General features: G+C 33.6%; 1 long non-coding RNA gene across 1 annotated transcript in view; it reads right to left on the reverse strand.

Moving 5' to 3' along the window:
• LOC149055020 (uncharacterized) overlaps positions 1-27,505 on the reverse strand; it is a 147,103-nt gene that overhangs the window by 5,815 nt on the left and 113,783 nt on the right. The gene's annotated exons all lie outside the window — the stretch shown is intronic.

Consider the following 27,505-nt stretch of genomic DNA (forward strand, 5'->3'; position numbering starts at 1 on the left):
GTTTTAACTTCTAAATACATAGTAAGTTTTTAATATTATACGAAAATCCATAATATAAATTAATATTCTCTTCCTCTGTATATCGACGTAGCAAGTTATTTATGAATTTTTTTTCGGGAGGGGGTCAAAACCCGGAACCCCTAAATATGTCACTGTTTGTTACAGCCGTGTGCTTAGTACGTATTATATTAGTTAGTGGCTGTATGGAAAATTGGATTTAAATTTGTAGACAAACCGCAACAAACAATATATAAGAACTATACGTACCTACCTATTACGTGCTTTATTATATATGTTTGATATGAATTTGGTCCCCGAATTTATCGGATAAATTTTATCCTATCGATTTCCTATGATCCTTCCAAATTAATTGTAAATAATCGCAAATAGGTTTTTGGGAATCATAATTTTTTTTATGTCAAATTTGGTGAGTCTCAAAACGCCAAAAATGGAGTTTAGCTAATAATATCATTGAATTTAAGTTCTAAAAAAGCGGGTAAGTAAGTGGATGTCGCTCTGCAGTACAGTAGGTTACAAGTGGGTTATTGTAATAGATTTATGGATAGTTTTAAATTTGAATTGAATGATGTAATATCATTGTATACGAAAAACGATTCCGAGTGGAGATAGTTTATCAGTCTAGGCTTTAGGATATGTTATATTATATTAATTATGTTGTTATAATTTCAAAGAAAAAAACGTCCGTAATTATTTAATATTATAAAATCGTGAAATCGTACGTTTTTTCTCCTTTAACCGCTTTTATTTCGAGTACCGTTTCGAAAATCGAAAAATGACCTCTTAAAGTATCAGCTCAAGAACATTACTTTTCAGAAAAGATCTTGAAACTTTTGAGCAAGTTTAGAGGGAGAAAAAGTATTTATATAATAAAAAAGAAAAAGTAAAAGAAATAAACTACATTGTAAAACCAATACATTTCTAGCTCCGCTAGAATCTAAAATACTGCACATTTTTCGAATCGTTTGGACGAAATCATACTTTAAGGACATTTTTGTTCCACGGACGTTTGAAGGATTTTAATTTTCGACGTTTTCGCAGCCTTGTAATACGGAACCAGCCAGTGATTGTTAATGTCAATTGTTGTAGCGTTTGACATGCGTAATTAATGTGATTGGCCACCTTAGTCAGTGTCTCTATATACGACGATACAATTGATAACCATCGATATTAGTAATTGTATCATTTATAAACGTTTTCGTACATTTTCCATTGTCCATGCACGGCGCCTTCATGTGCCATCTGCTATAGGCTGATTTGTGAATCTAAACCACCCAGGGCGTCATCCAAACTTATACAAAGAACTTCATTCAAATCGGTACAGTTGTTTAGGAGGAGTTCAGTGACATACTCACGAACAGTAAAATTATATATATAAAGAGATAAAGGTGAAATGTCTTTTTTCCCTTGTGAAAATACACACACCGAGAAGTATAACGTTTAACCCGGAGGAGTTTTAGCAAAATGCGAATACTAATAATAATAGTAATAATAATAATAATAATAATAATAATAGTAATAATAAAAAAAAGATATATACATAAAAGTCACGGAGAGAGAATGTCGTTTTAATAAATTCAGTCGCGTGTGTATTATAAATATTTCTGGAAATATGGTTTGTTCCTCGTGTATGACGTATTTTCGTCCCGCACCCTCACCACCGCACACCACCCGCCAAATCCAGCGCGCTCTTTTCTCGACTTCTTTTTTCCTCGTTTTCCTCTTCGGAAATATTTTCACCATAAAAAAAAAAAAAAAAAATGAAGTCGTTTTAATATAACGCACGTATATAGCGTGGTGGCGGGGAGCGGGGTGGGGGTGGCAGTGAAATTCGGGAACGTCCCGGAATTAATGGCCGGGACGAGCGCACGTCGGCGGCAGTGGTGGCAGCGGTGGCGGCGGAGCGCGAAAAGGAGGAAGAAAAAATCCAATTTAAGAGAAAACTGTATTTCCGTCGTCTTCGTCTTCATCTCCTTCCCCTCATCCACTCGTTCCACAATTCTCTCTTTCTATCTCCATGCATATATATATATATATATATACGTATATAATATTATATATGTGCATATTATATTTTGTGTGTTATATCGCTGCTAACTCTCTTACTCCACCCGCGTGCCTAGAAAATATTATTATTATTATTATTATTATTATATTCAGCGCACACTGCTGGCGCGCGTGTATGCACACGAGAGATAAAAAAAAATGTATTTACTCTCTGAGAAAAAATAAATATAAAAATAAAATATCGTAGAATCCGACAAAATAAGCAAATATAACAATATGTATTATATACAATAACTGCATAATTCGTTACCTGCAGCATCACTTAGAATTCTTCAATACAGTTGGTAAGAGGGTGGGGGGAGGTAAACTTTTTCGTTAACGATCGATATCGTGGTTCCAATCGAATGGAAGTGTTTCGTGACAGTCATTTTGAGAAAATAATATTTTTATAGGTCATTTATCAGTGCACCATAGAATCCGCTTAATTGGTACACATTTGGGTTTTCTGCTGTAACTATTAGTTCCCTTTAAACGATGATTGTCTCATCCGCAGATCATATCAGGATCAAGTCAAATTCGTGTGTCAATAAATTGTTAACACCACTAAAATGTGACTTTCTGTTATAATTAGCCTTAAGAACGCGAAGAGATTTCAATAACAAACGTTTTTCCTGCCGCTTATTATTAAATCAGCTACGATTTGTGTGAAAACAAAGAATGTAATATTATGACGAGTACTACTTATATGCTATACGACATTATACATCAATCAAAAAATTTCAAATTAAAATAAGTTAAAATTAGCTGCTGCAGTAGATAGTACCAAGTTTAAATTTTAATCGCATTTTAGCAGTCGCTATCAACTCTTGGAGTTTAGCAGCCTTTATTCTATCTCAATAAAACCAATTTTCAGTATTTATTTATTTTTTCCGATTTAATGAAGCACAATAGTATGGGTACGAATCATAGACATTAAGTGCAGTTGAGACGTCATCAGTAATTTAGACTATAATAAATAAAGCTATAATGACTATATTATCTAATGTCATACAATTCATACATTATAAATGTTAGAATATATTTTATAATCAATAGTTTTACAGTACCTAATACCTATTTATTATATCGATCCACAAAATAATGCATCTTGTACGAACGATGAAAATTGCTCTGCAGTGAAATATTGAAGTACAAACCGTTATTTTGGTACATATTCAATATTTTGTTCTCGAACTTCGAAGTGTTCTAATGCGTGAAACGACGAGTGTTAAAAATCAATAGTTAATTAATTAATGATGTTCACTGTGCGTGGTGATAGTAATAATGGAGAGAGTTGGCTATAGGTACCTAGCTAGATGAAATGTAAAAAAAAAACTTTATACTTGAAAAGCTTGTTTTTAGTTTAAACAACCGATTACGCCATTTAATTAAAACCATATTACTAATGCACCAACGAAAAATATTACTTGAAATATAAAAATAACAATAGCTAAACATATAATATACATTTTTTCATATCCCTAAAGTAACTTATAATGTATTAATTTTTTTTTTTTTAAACAAACAAAAAAATATACATTATTGTTTTAATTTAAGCGGTTTTATTTTACACATAACCATGTAATTTTGTACATTTAAATTACGTGCATGTACCATACTATTACTATAACTATTACCAATTAACGTTTATATAGGTACTTATTTTATTTTTCACGTGCACCTCGTATTGTTGTATAATATTATGAACTACACTTAAAATATTTTCAAGTGGGCACGGGAAAGCTAACTAGGTAACAATTTATTATATTGAAAAAATGTGTTTGCACTTTTAACGCGTTTAGCTTAGACTTTCAATCAAATTAATACGACAGTTTGCAGACACAAGTTTTTATGTAAATATCGAAGTGAAAACTCGTTTTTAAAGCTTGAAGTTGAAGTCGACGTTTTTCAAGAGTCAAAATTAATATACATAGTAAGTACACAATATTGTAAAATAGCGATGGTGATGAAAATGAAATTCACCACAGATTTAAAATTTTTTTTTACCTTCCTCCTATTTACAGGAAAACAATCGCAAGATGTAGTGTGAACTGGAACTCCAATATGACGGTATCCGTGCCGGTAATAGCAAACGGTAAATATATTTATTTTTTTAAGTATATACACGTGACATGTACATAAGGAAGGTAATGAGAAACAGTCGATAATCGAATTTCGTTTAACACACACACTTCTGCGGCTCCATTATATAGCTGCGTTGTACCCCCCCCCCTCCCCCCGTTTCGTTCTGTCGGTGGTGGTCGGACGTGGCTTATAAAAAAAAAATTACTCCGGGTAAATATTGTGCATAAGTCTTATTATTATTGCTATTACGGGTTTCTCTCCCCGCTTCCTCCTGCAGCCCTACGCAACCGCCGCGCGATAACACTTGAGCTGTGCGGTAAATCAATATTGGCGCAATATACATATACCTACATATGTATATAATATTATATCAGTACTTCCATACGACCTGCGATTGTGTTTGTACAAAAAAAATGTTTACGAACCGTCGAAAATCTAGTCGAGCACCGCGTCAACCAATAAATAAATTGAGCGAGGAAATGTTGACCAGTAGCGTGAAATATAATGTATACAATGTTAGAACAACATTCTTTAATTTCAATACAATAAAAAACTTTCCCCGTACTTGTTGGACGCTTGTTAGAATTTGTATTCAGATGAAATTTGTATGGTATACGATGTCATAATTTAAATTTTCATAGTTAATTATTATCATTACCGCCGTGTAGTTAAGTTGATTTTCTTCCAGTTTCATGCAAAATCAATATAGAAAATACTGATGATTTGTCGACTCCTTTTCGATTCGAACTTTATGACAAAAAAATATTGTAGCTTGAAAAAAAATTAACTTATCGAGTACAATTTTTTCTTTGTTGACTTTTGACCTTTAACCGAAGGCAATTTAATTTAATTAACTTCACTCGTCACAGTTAATATAATTATCGCCATTAACCAGCCCAACCTTGACAGAAATATGAACGTCATCGCGCATCCACGGCGAATGGTGTCGGCGGCCAAAACAAAATATCGCATTCGTTTACAGCCGTTGTCCGCGATCGTTTAAATGAAATATTCCTCATATTTTGATATATAAATATATATTATACGAGATAGGTATATTTTCACAGACATCCTAACACCCAAGACCGATCGTGAGAAATATTATAATTGCGTATATTTATTTTTATAATATTTCCCTCGCTGCGCTGCTCCGAGAGAGAGATGTAGCCTTTTAAATTAACATATAAATAACTTTATGTATAGGTATATTATGTAGCAGCAGTATCCGCGCGCAGTTCAATGTGCACGCAAAAAGGCTATTTAGGGTTTCAAATTTATGTGTCCCTACTTTTTATTAGCAAACTAAAATTGTGTTATACAATCGAAATTACCATTTAGGGTCCATTCTTTGAACGTGCCCCGCCGTTACACGCCGAAAGGAGTTCAACGCGAAATTCTACCTTAGCTCGTACCTCTATGAATATAAATTAGATTATTCCTACGTGTATATTGTTTACTATTCGTTCCTTTTGTTATCGGGAAACAGACGAGAGGAAAAGTATATTCTAGTGAATATATTTTATTCAAATCATGTGAATTATCTGGGAACATCGGTCACCGCGTGTCTCAATAAACGCCGTCTATACGTTTTCTACATAGTTTCGATTTTGAAACGAATGAGATCAATAATATTTGTATTTATTTATTACGAATTCGTCGTAAATGCCACCCGTTGGTAAAAACGATAAAAAAAAACAATTACCAACCATTTTAAAAATTTTTCAAACTGTTTTTATATTAAATTTTAACATTATAATATTATAATAGTGATAATAATAATATAATACGATATTTTTTCCTGCTTTGCAGGTTAACCGACTAATTTTATGTAACTCTCTTAAACTTTTAATATTTTTTACGATCTCCACTCCTTTTATAAAATATTGAATTTGGACTTTCAGTACAAATTTTTATTACTTGTACGTTGTATGCTGGCTTTATTTTTTAGTTATAAGATACGGATCAAATAGTAGAGTGATCTATAATTTGTTTTATTATGCATCAGAGACTCCAAATATGAAATTTTATTATGCTATATTTTGTATATTTGAAGTATTTTAGGTTTTTTACCTTTTAGTGCTATTTTTTCAAAATTTGGCGATATTTTTTTATAATTAGCGTAAAATAACGTTTAATTTTCAATTTTGTATTTTCGTGAATTTATTTTGTATTGTGCGTGGCATGGAAAGTATAAAAAATTTGTCATTTATTCAAATTTATTTGAAAAATAGTAAATACCTACATTTTTATTAATATTAAAATCTATTTTAAGTTAGGCGAATTGACCTACCGTGCTGTAAATTATTATGGTTAATTATCGGTTGTACTGGTCGTACTTATATATTTTAATCCATAATATTCTGTCGTACATTTGTAATTTGTACGTATTTTTTTTATTTTTTTTTTTTTAACAGAATTAATTTCATTTTTGCTGTTTTCTAAGTTTTTAGAGCATAATATTACAGTACCTATTTTAAGGTTTTTAAGGATATATTAAAGCGTATATTTCAGTTATTTTAATGCTATAAAACCCTGACCCTGGTTGTAATGAATCAAAGATATTTTAGCAACAAAAAAAGTACCTTTACTTTTTATTAATAATTACTATTTGTTTTATAAATCATACACAATGCACAACGCACATACCTTAGTGTTGTTTTTTAACTTATATATTAATATATTATTAATTATTATATTTATCAAAGTGAACGCGTATTCCACAAAATCATAAATGTGTACTTTATATTTATTTTTTTATATTATTTTTATTAGCTACAATCAAAAGTCAATACTCTATACTTCGGCAATCAATTTAATAATAATATAAGCATGCGCCACGGGTATTTTATAAAAATGATAAGACACTTAGCAGTATTCTAAAATGAGTAAAATGATAAAAAAGAAAGAATATTAATAAATAATATTTACTTATATTTCCGACACTAAATATAAAAATTAATATTTTTATGGTAAGCAAAATGTTATCTTTTTTTATTCGATATATATATTATGACATAATATACAAAAACATTTTCTACACACTATAAATTAGTATCTACAATATAATTTTTTGTTTAAAATTTGTAACATACATTTTTGTAGTTTTGTATGATCAATTACCATGGCATACATATATTATAATCAAATGAGTAGTGGTAATCAATAATCATAATAATTGGAGTGTTTCGAATCAGTGGTTTTAAAGTGAGGTTATCAGATATAATACACCTATCAGTAAAATCGAAATAAATGTGATTATATTTTAATTAAAACATAATAATATGCTATAAACTTATACATTTGTGAGCTCGAATAGTGACCTGGGAAAAAAAGCAAAAACTCTACCACTCCAACTGTATATTATTAAAATACGTGTCATGACGTAGGTATGTGTGCGTACTTTAGCCCAATCGAGTTGATGTGCCTATGACATGTACATGCAATTAAATTATATAATTTGCCATTGACAGCAAATGTCAAAACGCAAGCGCCGTGGCCTATCCGCGAACTCTCGGGTGGGTGCGGCGGGTCGTGTGCAGGGTGAGTTTCGTTATATACGTACATATTATATTATTATATATTTCTTGTTATATATTTTATGAATACAAAATAAACACCATCGCGACGCCCACACCCTATACGCGGGGGTTAGGGAATGCGATGTATACGGTGGCGGCGGACGAGGCGGTCTACGTTGACGGTCAGGGGGCTGGAAAACGGGGGAGAGAAAACTATGTATACTTGGAAATCCATTTTTCTCCCGTTTTTTTTCTTTCTTACCGACCGCAGGTGTCGCTTATATATACACACACACACACACAAACCGCACGTATACTCATCGCCACTGTCTATATATATGCATAGATACATACATGTATGTATATAAATGCGTGTTTGCAGCAGTCTCCGCCTACGCGCCAGACAACCCTTCGAAAAACCACTTACACGTACACCACACACGCGTATTATACATATATGTATATAATATGTTTAGTGTACGGCGAGTATTTTATTATTCCGCGAATACAGCGAATGTACGCGGCTTATATACCATCACCTATTACGGCGTGGAAGACGAGCAAAACGACACGCCCTCCGCGGCGGACTTACATGTTACTATGCAATGTATATGTGTTGTAAATGTAAGCGACTTACGTTCAATATGTATCTGAAAACATAGTACTATACGCGTCATCAGTGTATTATAGTATAATATATATTGTCCCGATTTCCGGTAAAATAGATGAAATACACTGTCGGGTTCTCTCCCCCATCCACCTCAACTACGCGTAAAACACTGCACATATCCGTGTCCTAAATCTTATATACATGTACACGCGTGTTCGACGACTCAAACGCTGTGTATAGTGAAGTCAAAGGCGATGTGCATGAATTAACTGCTGCAGCGTCCTAGCGACCTATATATTATTATTATTATTTATACAAGGACGGTCGGCTGACACGGTTATTAAGAAGAGAAAGGGACGGGCGGCTGCAAGTTCGTTAACCCGCGGCGGAGCGGCGACGATCGCGACCTTGGCCAACATTTTCCGCCCCGAGATAATTAAATGCGTCTTGGCCGCCACCGACGCCGCGTCTACTCATTGCCCGCGGGAGGGGTGATGAGGGGGGGGGAGAGTCGGTCGCCGTCGCTGCAGTGGGGTAGGGCCGGCGTGTTTATATTATATATAAGCGCAGTCTCTCTAATTGATTCTCCTCCCTTTCTCTCTCACTCACTCACTCTCTCTCTTTCGTCCCACTACACCCCTCCCCACCATCGATCACCGGTAGGTTAGTGCGTTTTAATAACGCAGACGACGACGACGACGACGACGAAAACGAAGACGACAACAACCGCGGGGAAGAGGAATAATTAGGGGAGAAAATCGACTCTCAGACCTGCAGTAAGTAACGATGGGTGGGTCGAGTTGGTGGCGGTGCGGCGGGTCAGAGCAAATTAAAACGAATGGCGCGCGCGCCCGAGAAAACTTAAGCCGCAACAGGTATCCTAACCACCCCCGCGCACTCACACCACCCCGCCAACTCGGACGTTAACGTTATAATTGTCGGACGACCTATTTTGATTTCGTCTTTCTCGGAGCGCAACAGCTGTAGCGGCGCCGCCGCCGTGACGACGTGAATCATTATTATTGTAATATTATATATTAGCCGCTTCTGATGATAGCCTTAGACGGAATACACTCCCTGCAGGCAACCAATCGCACGACGATTAATAATTATAAATATCAACGGTGAGGCGATAAACGTATATTATATAGAAATGGTCGCGCGCGAGGACTGACTTTAAGTCTCTTGCTATAAGGTCGTGTCTCTCCGTTTTCGGTGTGTGGAAAAAGAACTCACACAATATAGAGAATGTCGCGAGTTATCGATTAACACGGAAACCGTTCGCGTATGTATATAAATAAGAGAAGGTATATATGGACAATATAATATAATATTGGATTATGGCCTAGCCTATGGTATTCGGTGATGGGATTTCGCCAGGCAGTTTATTTTAAGATCAGTCGAACCGTCGACGGATTAGGCTACGACTTCTCGGGCAGCACGGAAGGGATTCGCGCAGACACTCATGTCGACATCGCGAATCTTGCGGCGTATTATACTGCAATTATTGCAACATAACTCTGTGTACATACGCGTCTCATCGTGTATCCCTATGGGGTCTCACTCGCTATAGAAAGTGTAGGTACATATGATACACTTTACACTCTGCACCGTATGTACAGTACGTAATTTTGAAAGCGTAAGCGTGTGTGATGTACAAACGTTGTTCGCATACACACCCTTCACGCGAGTTTTCATCCCCTGCTACAGACACTACACACGAGTTCTGCGCGAGTGAGCACACTTTCACCACCGCTGCTGCCGCCGCCGCCCGGGCACCACGCCCACGCGCTCCGGCGGCGACCCGTCGTCTCCCGCGCGCGTAAATCGATAAAAAGACACAAAGATGGCGCCGCTCGCCCGCCCGCCCGCCAAACCATCGCTGACGCACACACACTCGCGCGTATATATATATATATATACGAGTATATATATGTGCACCCGCGCGCACACCCACACACCCACACACCCACACACACACGCACACACGCTTGCGCGCTCTGTCGCAAGTAAATAGACTTTGGCAGCAACCCCTCTGGCAGCGACGAGCCAAAAGTTCTGTGGAGCGCGACAGAGAGAAAGAAAATACGATGAGTATGAGAGAGTGTGTGCGGTTGTGCGTGTGTGTGATAATAAGAAATCGCGCGCGCATTCACCCGCCCTGCCACCCCTTCTACACCTATCTATATTATATATATATATATACGTTCGTTCGACCTAAGCGCGGGCGCGCGCGCACACACACAAAAATTCCTTTTTCGTTTCGTTCTACATATACACCCTCCCCCTCAAATCCGCTACCCCTACCATAGGCGATCCGCCACCACGCGCGACCCGTTCGCCGTTCGGTGCACCCTTCCGTGAAATTGATTGTTCAATATTTCCCAGGGTTTTTCTTCCCCTCCATCGCCACCACCCTCTCCAAGACCCTCTCAGCTATCCTTACCCTTACCACCGCCTCTCGCCACCACTTACTCCTGCAGGAGTTTTATATTTTTTTCACGCCAAACGGATTTCCTTACACATAGTACGTATTAATATGTATGTATACGCGTTTTTGGCGATGATATTATAATGTAGTCTAATATTATACACAATCACGAGCGTGTATGACATAATAATAATATATATAAACGTGTACGCGCGTGTCATCGCCGTCAACATAATTCGTGCACGGAAAAAAGAACCGTTTCTAGACGAGATGCAATGTTTTTCCATCGCCAAAGACCAAAATCTCAAAATCTAAAATATTACGTAATCGCCTTGCCCGCGGCGCTGTCCACACGAAGAAACGTACCTACCAACCCTAATTGCAGTATCGTCATTATTATTATTATATTGTCGCGGTGGTAATAATAATAATAATAAATAATATACAATCGCGGGATCAAACGCTAAACCGAACGCTGCACGCGTATATTATTTCGGATACTTAAGGATTGTCTTTAATACAAAGTAAATTGGGGTAGTGAACGACGAGTGATGAGGGAGAGTAAAACGCGTATAATGATCCTGGCCTGGGGGGGGGGGGGAGGGCGTAAAAAATCACGAGAGCGCCGTTTCCCCGAACCACGACGTATACACAGCAAAAGCAACATCTATACGCATAAAACTACCGCGATATTTCAATGACTGAGGATTAACGTTTTTTTCCCTTTTTTTTTCGCTCTCTTCATCTCGTCCTCTTAAATCGAATCATTAATTCGCTAAGCGAAAAACATTTCTTACACAATGCACTCGCTCTCAATTTATCGTTTTTATTTTTTCGTCAACGATTAAAAACCCCACGAGTATACGCCCCATATATTATTACAATATTATTATTACATATTTACATATATATATATATATATATACTGTATAATGTATGCGTATGCGTGTATTACTTAATATCATATAATTATATTTTTTGTAAAATAATAATAATATTATTTGATCTTACACAGTAGGTATATACAAGTGTACGACTGTACGAGTACCTATAGATGCCGTCATAACTTTTAACGACGTTATTCTTGAAATCGATGCACATATCGACGGTGAGTGAGTTCAAAAATCAAGAGAAAAAAATACCTACTCATAGCCTCATGTACGTAAAATATTATTATATAATTCGAAATAACATAATATAATAACAGGCGAATAATATTCAGAGGTAAAAAAAAATCGCCACTCGTATTTTCTGCAACTGCAGGTTCGTCGTCGTTGTGATATATTGTGTTGTAGGTACCTGTGTAATTATATGCAATAAATGCGATTCGTAAATTATCATAACGAACTCTCGTAGCCAGCGCCTATGCACGGTTTACCTTTGTTTTTAATAAAATAATATATTATATTTATATAATTATAAATTATAATACACATATTCAATTATCCAAACAGGACGTCAAAGTGTGCTACACCGAAACGAATTTATTATTATTCATCATCCAATTCGCTGCCGCCCTGCGTTATAATAATAATAATTATCGTACGTGCTCCGAAACCGTATAGGTAGGCAAAGGTAACCACCAACTAAACATAATATTATACACGCCGAACGATTAAAAAAAATATGACGAGCAACAGAACACGACCTGCGGCGAAACAACGAGCGATTTGAATTTTAAAATATGTTAAACAACGCTTAATTATAAAACCGTCGGCTTTCCGTTTAGGTATATATACGAGTAATACTCGAATTAAAATATTATTGTTTTAACCAGAGCGATTATGTTATTATACATTTCCCATTATACCGCGACCGTATATGAAACTATACCGTATACTGGGTGATTTTTAATTTACAACAGACGCGTTATAATAGTAATTATACCAATTATTTACAATAATATTCCTACTATTCAAAATATTATTAGAGTAAAATAAATATAACCTAATTGCCGGAAATTAAATTCGAAAAGAGTTTCAAGCGCGCGAACGTTTAGCGAATCGTTAACGAATTAAAAAGTTTTTATATTTTAATTCCAACACAAGAGTCGAAAATTCGAAACTATACGTCATTATGACGTATGATTTTTTCAGGTTATTAATCTGTCGATATTGAGTTATCTCTCGGAAATACAATAAATTATGCAGATTTTTTTTAATTGGCATATTCACACATTTTGTATGTTCTAATAATTTAAAATCTCTATTGTTCTTTTTATCTTAATTGATTAAAGAACAATTTGTTAGTTTTTCCGTTTTTTATTTCTATTCTATCTATGTATATTAATATATGTTATCTATATTACCTATCTACCCGTTAAATATATATATATATATATATAACAAGTAAATCAGTCATAAATACTGTAAATCTTACAGATACACATATACGTACACCAAGACGGCATAAAGGGTGATCTGAAATCTTATTAAATTTAAGAAACTCTGCAAGAGACTCGTAAGATATACATTTAACGAACCAATTATATTGTAAATTGTAAAAAAAAAATTAAATTTATCTCGAGCCACATAATATAATATACAATTATAAGGTGTGCTGAATACATAAAAATTGCATCATATCTCTTATTTCGGTCGATCCATAATATTACTGTATTTTAATCTAATGATGTAAAGTGTTATATGTATGCACGTTGTATGATGTACTTTACCGTGATTTCATGACTGCAATTTAAAAGTCACGTTCCCAGAAATACATAAATGTCCCCAATAGTCATAGGGGGTCATGGGGGGGACATAGCCTCCTAGAAATTTCGATATCCCTCCCCTCCCTCCAATATTAAGTCTATTCGGATAATATTATTGGATTATTTTGGCCCCCCTAAGAATTCAACCAAATGTATGACTATGCCCTTAATCCACATCTATTACATACACTCGTGTCATCCAGTACGATTGAGGTGAATAAAGCAATTTTTCGAAATTTTCTAGATGTTTTTTTTTTCAGTTCGCGGTTTTTTTTCTACACAAAGAAAAATAAATTATAATTTCAAATATATATGTTATTATAATCAGAAAATATAACTAACCCTTCTCCGTACAGTCATTATTAAAAGACCCGTCACCAAATCCCTGTCTCCAAACAATGCATATAGACATATAGTTATGGTAAAAGTACATCACCTTAGCTAATTCATAAGACCGCGAGAAACCCGCACCGCTGCTGCAGAAAAGCTTACACAAAACGTTCCAGAGGTAGGTACTCCCGAAAATATTATAATCTATAATTATTATTCTACAATTTCGTTTTCATAACACAACAGAGTTTGGATGGTAAATATCATAATAACATATCGTCGTTGACACGAAAAAACCTCCTATGTGCCAAATTTTCGATTTTGAGATATTGGTATCCCTGGATTCAGAAAAAATAGGCGGTCATTTTGATAAAAACTCCTATGTGCTATCTCCATCGTAGAATTAATGAAAAATAATATACAATTCCTCCTATGTGTTACCAACCATAAATCGTTTATGAAATACCTCCTATGTGATTAAAAATTTGGTCAAAATTACATTGGAGATATAGGCATGCAGAGTAGATGTAGTGTCGTGTATGAAATATGCACATGGGAGATTTTTCCATGTTCATAAATGATAATAACAATTTAATATTAATATCAATTGATAATGATATCATTACATTAATACATTAAAAATGATGTAAAATTAGTACAGTATTTTGAAGTTTGAAGATGGTTGGACAAAATTACCAGAACAAAAAAAAGTTAAAATAACTAGAAGAACAGTAATTGAATCTCAAACACTAACAAATTTGTACAATGCACCATTGCCCATCTCTGATACAAAATTTAAGGATTTGCAATCATTAAAGCCAGTCATAGATAAAGAGTATCACCCTTTCTATGACAATTTGCCACATTCTAAAGATCCAAAAAATAATAAAATATAAGACTTCAATAAATATACTTAAATATAAAGTTAATATGACAATAATAAATTTTATTTTATTATGATGACTGAAAAAGTGATAACTATTTTTTATTTTGTATTATAATTTTCTATAATTAGTTACCTATAAAACAGAAAAGTGAGAAACTATGTTTTTTTTTCAACTATGATAAGAAAATAAGAAATCCAAAGACTGGTTACTATTACATTATTATTTTTAACTTTTACCTTATTTGTTATAATTCTAAAAAGTATATTTTAAGTATTTTGAGTAACTATAATTTGTTATTTATTTTATTACCAGGACTGAAAAAGTGGTTAACTATTTTTTATTGTTTTTTTTGTTGTAATGTTTTATATTTTATAATTAGTTATATCTTATAAAAGTTAACAATTATGTTTTGTTAGTACATTGATAATATTATAAATATGAATTTTAAAGTTATTTTGTTTTATTATGTTAAGTATTTTATACAAGTTTATTATAATTTGTTAATAAATATTTATTTCTTAGATAACACAACTTAGTTTTTTTAATAAAATCGTTCAAAATAAGTCTTATTAGTATTTCTCTGGCACCAACTATTATTCAAATAACCTCCTATTTACTGTTTGGCAAAAAAAGATTGATTAACATAACCTCCTATGTACTGTTTGGCAAAAAAGATTAATTAACATAACCTCCTATGTGATGAAATATTGACAATTTGTTAAATAAATACATATATATTAAGTTTTTTACTTCAATTTTTTGCAGAATAAAAATGTATATTTTATTACGTTTTTTAAATGTATTTTCATTAATCATTGATGATTCGTGATTTTTTAAAACGTTTTTCGTCTCTCCTGAAAAATTAGTTTTAAGCACATGGGAGATTTTTTCGTGTCAACGACGATATAATAAATCTATTTTGTTAAGTACCCTAAATTGCATGTCGTTGGCTGCACGACGAGGAATCATTCATCGCGGTTCGCTTTTATTATTTCCATCAGACCGCAAAACAGTGGTTTGTATATACATATATTGTTTCGTAATCAGATTTACTATACCGTTTACCAACGTTCCATAATTTCTGTAGGTAAAAAAATCAATACAATTATCGGTGGCTAATAAGTAATAAGTTAACTGCTATCGAAGTATAAATAAAGTGTATGAAATTCGTATTTTTCCCCTAGCATTCAATTCTTGTTATTGTTAAAACTTTAAATCTCACCATTTCGTCCGATTTAAAAGTTGTTTTAAAACGTATTATATTTAATAATTATCCTGGTAAAAAATACCGACTAAACTGGCGACTGCGTATTACTAAAACAATAACACAAAGTTATTCGTACGGTTTTAAACGTTTGGCTACACGTTTTACAACCGAAGTTGTTAAAGTAATATCAAATTACTTAGAAAAACACAACTTTTAAAACTAATAAAATTCAAATTTATTTAGGTATATTGTGGGCCATAATTATACCCAACTTTTGTCTTATTTTTTTTTTCTGAAAAACGATATCAAATTATACGTGAAAAATATAGAAATAATGATTAATATAAATTCAAGAAGATTGAACGTAGATATTGTATATTATTAGATTTCACTTTCGATGTACAAAAAGTCAAATCTTCGTGATACGCCCAAGACAATATTTGACAATGAGCGGCATAAATTAACGGCATTACAATAACATATATGACTGTAAGTACTATTGCTACAAACTATATAATTATAATGCATATAATTGTTATAATCATTGGATGACACACTGATTTATTGTTGTTATTATTTTTTTAAACATATTTTATGCTCATAAAATTTTAATTTGAAGAAAAATTATAATATTATTGTTCTAACTACGGTGTGGAGTATTTTAATAGGTGTTTGAAATATCTAATTTATACATAAAATTTTCGTATATTTTAAAACGTGTGATGTGGTCAACCAAACATATAAGATATAAGATTAAAAATATATTATAGTGCGTATACACTTACAAGTTACAATTATGTAACTTAACACACAAGTGCATCAGATTATTGTAATTTATTATTTAAACTTTTTGAGATCGCTTTAATACTGTCGCTGCTACGCCGAACCGCTTTTAGCATAGAGTAAAAGACATTTCTTGCGCGTGCGTTATTTTTTTATAGGTGTGCATTGTGTATTATTCTACGCTCTCAAACCGTATACGAATACGATCATATGTAATGTTATAGGTAATCCAACCCATTCTCTCCGTTCGATGACCGTGGTGTGAGGGGATGATGACGAGAATCCCAAAAGGGTTTCGGGTAAAATACAACGACGGGGTAAAAACGTACCTATATACGCGATCGGGTAAAAAATAATTAAAAAACCACTAGGGATGTAAAAATAAAATATTAGATGTTTTAGGTATTCGGGGTGAGTAGGTATCTATATATCTTACCTACCGTCTTATATGTATACAAAATGTACAGTGAAGTGTATATATTTATAACTATATAGTAAAGCTGTTCATGAGACGCACTCACACGCAGCACGCACCCACACAGATACGCGAGGATACTATACTAGGAGAAAGACGTAATTGCATTCTCCTCGTCGCATCGTCTAGGTACTTTTATATACGCTTATATAAAGTGTGTGTGTGTGTGTGTGTGTGTGTGCAAAACCCGCCTCAGTGACGTCAGGAGACCTGCTAAAGAACTATGTATATAGTATATTTATATGTGTATGTGTGTATAAGACGTCCGTGGCGGTGAGGAGTATTCTTATTATTTCCTTGAAATTCAATTTTCTTCTCGACTCACCCCTCCCCATCCACCCCACTCACTTATACCGACTCACAGTGCGCACACACACGCGCGCGCGCGCTCGCTCGGTCGTATACAGCTCACCCCCGCCGGAGACCATACACATATACATATATATAAATGGTATGAGGTTATAGTGCGCTCCGCGACTCCACCGCCCACCGAGACCCCTTAAACGGATTATTGAATTATTCAGACAAGTTGTTCGAACCTGCCCCCGCGTGAGTGAGAGTTGTATAATATAGTGTGAGTGAGAGTGTGTGTGTGAGGGAGAATCTTCGCGAGTTCCTTAGCTGGTTAGAGCACACACACCACGCCACGCTGAGTACTACGCCGCATCTAAGTACATATATATATACACACACGCGCCACCTCGCACGTGTCGTTTTTAGATTTAAAAACTTTGTTTTTCCATCGTTTTATACTTTTTTACATTCCGTTTGTTTATATTTTTTTTCACGCCCCACTATCCACGGATGCGGTGCTGCATATTATACATATACTATACCTTATTCCTCTATACCAAGTAGTAGGTACATAATATATTTTTTTTACCTTTCCCTGGCACGAGCTGCTCATAACCGTATTACCATTTTCGTTTTGTGAATTTTAATAATCTTGGCATTTTCTCGTTATGTACCTTACGCCGTACAGATGTGGACTCGTCAAAAATGTGCTAGCGAAAACTCATTTTTATTTTTTCTCCTCGTGCGCACCCTCGTCATCTAGTCTGCACACGGCGTATATAGGTACCTATATAATGTCATATAATGGGGGCTCTTGTCCGAGACGTGTGTACGCGCAAGTATATACATATATTCACGCACTCGAGAAAAAAAAAACGTATCCGCCAGTGTTATTTTCCTCTCGAAAAACGGTCACATTGTCACACGATGCACCGAACGAGTTTCCACCACCCATCAGGTCGGAGCACTTCCCTCGAAATAGCGATGAGTGTGCGTGTAGTGTGTGTATGTGTGTCTCTGTGTACGAAAGCGCACTATTATTATTATTTTTTCATCCATTGTTAGTCTGCACCTCAAGGCCAATACCGCCCGTCTCCGCATTGTACAATGGTTCCACTTCAAAGTCGACGAAGTCTAACGCCGCGGGGTTTTTTCCGAACTTCCGGAAACGAAGAAAAACTCTTCGTCGTACGTTATATTATAACACTGCCTAATAATTATATTCGTCCTCCGTCATATCAGTTCGACCTAGAAAGCGCGAGAACGCAATTAATCGTAAATCTATACTTAATTATTAGGTATTATTTGTATTACTCTCGTGTTGCATAAAACTATATACAGGGTGGTAGATATATATATATATATATATATGCGAAAACAAGGTGACTACTTTATGTATATGACCTATTTTATACTCCTCTATATATACATTTCTGTATATAGGTGTTATATAATCGTATACGGGGTCGAATTGGTTCCGCGAGTTACCGAATAAAATTCGGTGGGCTCCGACAAGCTTAGACCGTTCAGGTCTTGAGGCGGCTGTAAGCGAATGTGTAAAGAGCTTAAAGTTGAATCATATATTAAAAATTAAATACTAATAATAAATAAAAAAAAAAATGAGATTAACTAAATAATAAAAAAGTAATTAATAAATAAATAAAATCGTCAATTATTATTTTAATAAAATTATCGTAAATTATCAATGCATTTTTTAAAAATGCCTGAATTTAAATTTCTTGACATCTATAGCTTACTAATTTTAAATGTTAAATTACATTTTATGGATTTTATACTCATATCATAATCATTTATTGACTTATTGTATTTTGAATTCTGTTTAAGTCTTTTTTGCCATTGTCTTCACTCTCCCATTATTTACGAATTGTATAATTGATCTGGTCTTTCAATATTTGAATAACAACATGTTAACTTATAATGTTAACAACACGCACTGTGCAATTGTCCATTAAAATTGTCCATTCAATTGACAAAAAAAATATAATTTCATAAAATAAAACCGATTCTGATTCAAAAACAGGTAAAAATGCAAAAAAGTCTCAAAATAACATTTTTTATTTGAGTTCTCTGTATCATGAAACACATTTTTAGCTTACTCTGCTATTTTTTAAGCATCTCATAAGGAATATGTAAATACTATAAAATCTCAACCCGGGCCATATGTGGTATATATGCAATATTTTTTTATTGCAATTTTTAAGTGAAATTTTGGGTTTTTTTCACAGCAATAATGCAATATAACATTTTTACTGCAACGACATCCGAGCCCTACTTACAATATTTAAAGCGACTAAAAAGTGGTATAATATGTGACACTCTCGGGTTTTTTAACGCGCGATCGTCGATGGCTTCCGCGACACTCGTGAATGTCTATAACGGTGTACGATATAATATACAGACGTTTCGAGAGAGGGTATAAACGTGTAACCACACGCCGCACACACGAGTTTATAATAATAATGTATAATATAACAACAACTCCTGCACGGTTAGGTTAGGCACGGCTTCGCCACTAATATAATAATGTGCTCGTATAGCTGTTTGGTGGTAAACGATAAGATATATAAAGTTGTATGTTCGCGAAGAAAAAGAGAAAAAAAATAATGGAAATACATCACCATAATATTATAGATGATGTGCGTTGTCGGGCGACACCGAAAACGGCCAAAATGTACGCTTCCCTTTTCGGCCAAAACTTACCGTTAATATTTGGGTATTTTATATACATACATATGGATTTAAACTTAAAATATGATATAGAGGTTTAAATTTCTTTGTACAGATTAAACTTGTTTTTAAATATAAATATAACGTGTCCGTGTTTGTGTTTGTGTCATTTAGATGATAAATTATTCATATTATATCAATAAGACGTATAAACACTATAAGCGCGTTCACATCCTCCAGACGAATAGACTTAAAAATGTTGATTCATTTTTTACGAAATTCAGTTCACCATATAAAAGTGGTAGCGCATAGGTGGTATACTGCCTATACATAGTATACGATGTTTTCTATAAATATAAAGATTGAATGCATAAGAATATTTTTCCAAAACTTTTGACGGTATACATAAATACCTAGAGGATGCAATAGTGAATCCCTTAGGAGCATCATCGCTGCACTTATAATATGGGAGATAGGTACCCAGGGCCGGCCCTAGTTTTTGCGGGGCCCAGGACAAAATCATTTTTCATGTATTTTTTAAAAATATGTACCTAACTACCTATATTCGATAATATTTTCCTATATATTTTCATTGTATATATTATTATACTACTCCATTCCCAGATATAATTAATATGTGTCGCAGTCTATTTAATAATTTTTATATATTTTTGGGCCTACTTTCTCAATGAGACCCAGTGATCTCGAGATATAGGTAAAAAAAAATATAATAATAATATTAGATATTTTATTTTATTAGAAGTTAAGACATTAATAATAATAATAATTAAAATGAAAAATACTGTATTATAATAGTACTGTTTTCTTTATAAGTAAATAAATTATAGATAAGTATAATTAATTATTTTTATCATAATAATATTAAAAGTTAAAATAAGGTAAAATATAAATTATCACATTAAAACTTAAATAAACATTTTCTTTCTAGATTTTTTGGAAGCGAATATATCAATGAGATGTTTATAATCGACTGTGGACGATACTTCTTCTTCGATTGATATTAAAGCTAGTTCTGATAGTTTGTCTTGACCTAATTGATTGCGTAAATAGGTTTTTATTAATTTTAACTTGGAAAAGCTTCTTTCCGCACATGCTGATGTCACAGGAATGGTTAGCATTATTCTTAAAGCAATGGTTAGATTAGGAAATGATCCGTAAGTAGTTTTTAAAATATTAAGTGCCTGTAGCGAATTTGTGTCATCGTCAACTAAATATCGAAAAATAATCAGTTCAGAAAATAAATCAAATCCATCTACATCTTTTAAATCGTTATCTGTTAAAATAATTTGCAAATCTTTACAGTGTTTTAATTAGACAAGATATGTAATTATAGACGATAGCGTATGCATAGAGGCAAATGAATAATTGTACTCCCGATTCCCGGCATCCCGCCTACATGACCGCGTCGGTCTGCGATCGTTCTATGTTTTGTTATTGATATTATCGATAATAATACAATAATAATACCTATAATAATAATAATAATAATAATAAAAATAATAATAATAATAATACCTATGAAAATAACTGTCGCTGTATGTCGGTACCTACTCTATACCTGTATGCAGTTGCCAACTGCGTACATTAAAATTTATTAAATGGTAATAGACATGGTAAGTAAATTTAACTACTGAAAATAGTTAAAATGTTAGAAGTATTTTGACTCATTTTGATAAAAAAATAAAGAGTGATGTGCAAAACCTTAATATAATATGTAAAGTGTGTAGAAAACAATTTGAAGTACAATCAATTTTATAAAAATAGTATAATAAATTAAAATATTGTATATTTTATACCTACCTTTGTCGTTTATAATGTAATAATATTATACTCGTACATTAAATAAACAGTAAAATTTAAAAAAAAAATGAATTTCCCATCAAGACTTCTTTCGTTGGCGACGTCTAAATGTCAAATAAAACTAAGTAAAAAGTGAAATGATCGGTATTGTCGAGTCGTATTGTTTTCAAATTGTATATGTACAACAAACAAAAATAAAACGAAATAAACCACAGACTGATTGCATATACCGAGCATTAACAGAATGATGCGATAAAATATTAATGTGATAAATCACTTTTCGACTAGCTATTTTTATAACTTATTACTATTATTGACCACGACCACAATATAATACCTATTAATAACAATAATAATGTCAATTTTGTATAAAATACAATAAATACTATTTCATCAACATAATATACTACTTTAGGTCTTCAATGTATATTTTTTTATTTAATTATTTAGCTATCTAGTTTTTATGACGTAAGCGCGGGGCCCTAAAATTCGCGCGGGGCCTAGGACAAATGTCCCAGTTGACCTACCCTAGGGCCGGCCCTGTAGGTACCTACCTAACCTAACACACCACACACGTCATATTATTATGTTGTGTAAGACGAAAACAAATATGACCTATACATATCGCGTAGATTTTATTCGTTCCTACTGTTTCACTCACGTGCCTATTAATAGTTTGCAGACATTTTCACCCTATGTATACTATATAGACTTTGTTACAATCATTTATTTCGATTTTTTTATTTTTCCATTGGTCGGCGCCACTTTTGCGAAACACACGCACGCGCATTTCTGGTGTATGGATTTATGATTTTCTTCGGTTTAAAGTGCGACGACCATACACTCCGCGCCTACATCCCACCCAATACATTATTGTATTATACGTCCACATCACGCTTTCATATTCACCTTCCCCCACACCACCTAAGCCTTTCCTCAACACTGTTCTATCCCCCTGCTCGCTGACGTACCCCTTTTGTCGGAATTTTTTATTCAGCAGCGGTTCTGTATAATACAATATTTTATAAATAAGTACGGCACTAACCCAGCGAGTGACGGAGACGGAGAAAGCTCAGCTGTTTATTATTTATGGGTATATATATAGACGTTTTCGATTAAATTACTACAGCTCCGACGACGACGAGTTGACAGCGGTATTAACAAAATCAGAACATTTTCGCGTGTCAATTCGCGTTGAAATATTGAACAAAACGCATCGTCGTCGCCAAAACACTGACATATAATAATTAGTAACTATAAAACAATTTCAAATTCCATATAATATAAGTATGTGCATGTGTGTATTTGTGTAGGTGTGTGTATTTGTGCGTGTAAGAAGCGTGAAAGAAAAAAGAAACAATAATATCTTCTCCTCCTCCGTCATCGTACGACCACCCACCAACCATTTCTGCACAGTTAAATGGATTTTATGGTCGTTAAATATATATAGATAGATATATTCGCATAATATAATTATATGTACAGTGAATGAGAGGCGGAAAAGAAAAATCGTATTTCCTCCCCCGAATAGCGACAGAGAAGTATTTTTATATTTTTATATACAAGAGAATATATTTGAGACGAGGAAAGAAATCCTTTTACAAAAAGAGAAATGACGTTTCTCAAAATCAAATTTTATTTTTAAAATTATTAACAACAAAATGCTGTCGAATACAAAGGTGTTCGTCGCGTATATATATATATATATTATAATATACCAATTTGTTGGTAAATTCAATTGTAGTTTTTATTATATTATTTTGAATAATATCCATATATTATTACTATATTAGAATGAAAAAATACAACTTCGTCTTAATAATTTACGTATTTCGTGCGCCATGATGGTATATTGCATCTATTCGGTTGAAATTCAAGACGAGTGTAAATTAAATATTGCATTAAACAAGTAGGTATGTACTATGTATATATTATATTCAGAAGAGAATTATGTATTATAAAACATCCTTTACAAGTTCAGTTACTTCGTGTAGTAATAATGGATAACATCGTGGTGCACAATAATTCAATTTCCAATATTGATAGTATATAAACTATTAAAATTATTGAATAGATAGTTTTCGAGCTAAAACAGAAATAATTCTAAAGGTCAGCATGACGTTTAACATATTAGAAAATAATATTCAAAAACCACCATTATTCAACTTCAAAGCACACTACCTCCAACAGCCTCTGCAGATATTAAGTGGCGCAATTAGGTCAATTTGGGCACCAATGTCATTTTTAATGGAGGGACCCTAATTTAAGTTGTTTACGCTTAAAACTAAGAGCAAAAAATTTGTGGTGGTCCGCGATAAATTGCCAAAAGGAAAACATTTCGGTAAACTCAATGACGGACAACACGTATGAGTTTCAATTATACCAATATTTTTGTAACCACCGTGACACTATATAATGGGTCTCTAACAGCCTTTGCAGGATTCAACTTTTTTTTAATTATCAGGGAGGCTAAGATACTAATGGTATTCCAAAAGTATAACATTTTTTTTATTTTTGAAAATTTACAATCAGTATTTCATGACACAATATACGTAAAAAAGATTATCGACAACACTTCACACGTGATGAGGACAAAACGTCCAGCGATTGTACCATCCGGTAGTTTATTTTAATGCATTATTTTAATGGGCAGTTCCATTTTCCTCCAAAAACGAGATACCGTTTTCCTACACTGTCCCACACAACATTATAATCAATTTTTATTTATTTATTTAGTTTTTTTTAAATTATTTATACTGACTGTTTTATCATTTGATTTACAATTTATTGAGCGAAAATGGGCGGTGCAAGCAAACGGCGGTATTTTGTTATTGGAGGAAAATATGGCACCAATTTTTTTTTTTTAGTCAGCGCGGTGGGTTGTCAAGAAGGCTTAAGGATTGGGACGGTGTTGCAGTTTAGAGTGAAATCTGTAACAGTACAATTTAGTTAGTCGGTCAACTGTTGGAGATCTTTGTGTAGAGTTTCATTTGTTACGTACCAAAGAGTCGAGGCTATTAGCCGAAGAGTGATGGGCTGGGAAGCTTGGATAGTACGGACTTGGGAAATAGTATAAGTAAAGGACTAATGTCCATTATTATATTCCGGTCGATATAACTACCATACCAATGCCCGGTCGACGACAATAGCTGTTTTTCCAAAAAAAAAAAAAAACAAATAGTTTTAAAAATTAATCCATTTCAAATTCCACTAATAAAATATTGCATATTTTCATGTACCTCGTACATAAAAAAAAAAAAAAAAAACGATAAACTGCGTGCGTGTGACCGTGTGTATGTGATACGATACGTATAATAACTCACGTGTATACCGACCGGTTAAAATGTGCACGTAAATAATGGGGATCATGATAATAATAATAACGGAATGACATCTCAATGTTTGGATTGCAAACACGCGAATATCAACTGTGGCGGCGGCGGTGATGGTGACGAGGGTAAAACGAGGTGTAAAAATACCACAAAAACTTATAAGCCCACAGCACATAATATAGGTACCTATATTATACAATATCATTCATTACCAACTATATATATTATTATATTATATATACGTGTCGCAGTGCACCCTTTTGTTATCGTCCGGGTCATTATTGTTATTGCTGCTACTACAACACTATACTGTTGTTGTTATTATTATTATTATGATATTATATATCGAGTGCTGTGTGTGTGTGTGTGTGCGTGTGTTTATTTTACCGAAAACTGGGGATTATTATTGACTATCGGTCCGTGTCCCTACGGGTCTGACAATGGTTATTGAAAAAAAAAAAGCGCAGTGATTTACGGGCGCACTCCACTTACCTGCGGGTAACTCGGGTAGTAGTGTACATATATATATATATATATCATGATGCGTGCGCGTGTGTGTGTATAGTGTAAAAACGGTCAATTGAAATTTCATTAATAAAAAAAAATAGAAATATATACAAACAAGACAAAAAAAGACACATTGGCGCCCCGACTGAGCGCGCTTTGTATACGACGATATTACCTTTTTTTTTTCGATCTTTTTTCTCTCCTCCTCCCTAGTAGTCATCTACCAGTTTCGTCGTCTCGCGAAATTTGTCAAACGTCAACCGCTGCACCCTTTATTTATATTATTATCATTATTCGCTGGGAGTTAGAGCGCAGAAATATTCTTCTTGCCACACACGCACACACATACACATATCCTTTTAGAATTATCCGGATGCAGTGCGGTTAGTAATGTTGCTCTTTAGCTGTTGACTAGTGCAGATGGAAACATTGTTGGCCAAGTAAAACAACCGAACGACGATAACGGTATTATAATAAATCTGTGGGTAATCGATATTATAATGTTTTGATCGCCTTTTACATCGACATTTGAAAAATATTATCATCATTGTTTTTCTCTCGGACTGAAAACGCCATACGTTACGATAAGCTCATAGGTGCAATTTCAATAAAAAAAAAAACTACGGGTACTTTAGGTATGCTTATTCTTATTTTGGTTTTTTTTTTTTGAAGCAGACGTTTTTGATACATAAACACGAACATTATTTGAGGGTGATAATTTTAAAATTGAAGGTGGTTATACCCTCTAAGCCACCCTCCCTTTTTGAACCTATGATTAAGCTATAGCCCACAATAAAACATAATATATTATAATTGTAAGATAATCGCGCGAATGACTTATTCAACATATATAATATATATATTATTATACAGTTACGCGTACAGTATTCTATATGCGATGATCTCGACTATAAGCCATAATATTATCAACTACGGTCGCGTACTCGAATTGATTAATCGTATCCGTGTCGTCATCGTTTTAGAAACGACATATAACGCTTTCGTACAATTGGCGCACTTGACTTCACGACAATAGTTCGTAATCGAGTTTTGTTTTTTTGTAGTTCGTCAATAAGTTTTATTATTTAGGTATTAATAACAACAGGGCAATAATATTATAGCCAGACCAGAGTTCCCAGCAAAGTAAGGATTTTAAATACAATTTCCATATTTTATAAATATTATACAAATTCTAAATTATGTATAAGGGTTAGATCTAGATAAACGCCTAACCCGGAGTCTACATGTAAAACTTAAGCTTAAAACAGTTAGGTAACTTTGCACTTCGCTTTCTAAGACCAATCTTGAAATCCTAACTCTCTCTATCTGATAAACTTATCACATACAAGTTAAAAATTCCAATAGTTTGAACGTACGATATTCAGTTATGATGGGGCTCTGCAAAACCCTCTAATACCAAAATCTCCAGGCGTTTCAGTATACCTAATATCTTTTTACGACTTGGTATTTAACATCCATAAATCTTCATAAAGATCTAAAAAGTCCTACCAAATCAATTAGCAAGATTATATTAGGTACTTTTTAAATTGCATACTAACTTAAACTCTCTCAGTAACGTCAGTAACCCATGCATTTATCAAACAATTATTTTATATCTCACTCTCCGGTAATATACGAAAAAGACAGTGACCTACTTAGAAAAAAAAACATAATATAACCTATAATAATACCTAAAAAGTTCCAGGTTGGTTGGCACTGCCCTTAAATGGTAACTTCCTGTAACTAAAATAATTACTATTAAA

The sequence above is a fragment of the Diuraphis noxia genome, unplaced genomic scaffold (assembly GCF_037042655.1).
Source record: "Diuraphis noxia isolate RWA-SAM2 unplaced genomic scaffold, SU_Dnox_SAM2 contig0005, whole genome shotgun sequence".
Classification (NCBI taxonomy): Eukaryota; Metazoa; Arthropoda; class Insecta; order Hemiptera; family Aphididae; genus Diuraphis; species Diuraphis noxia.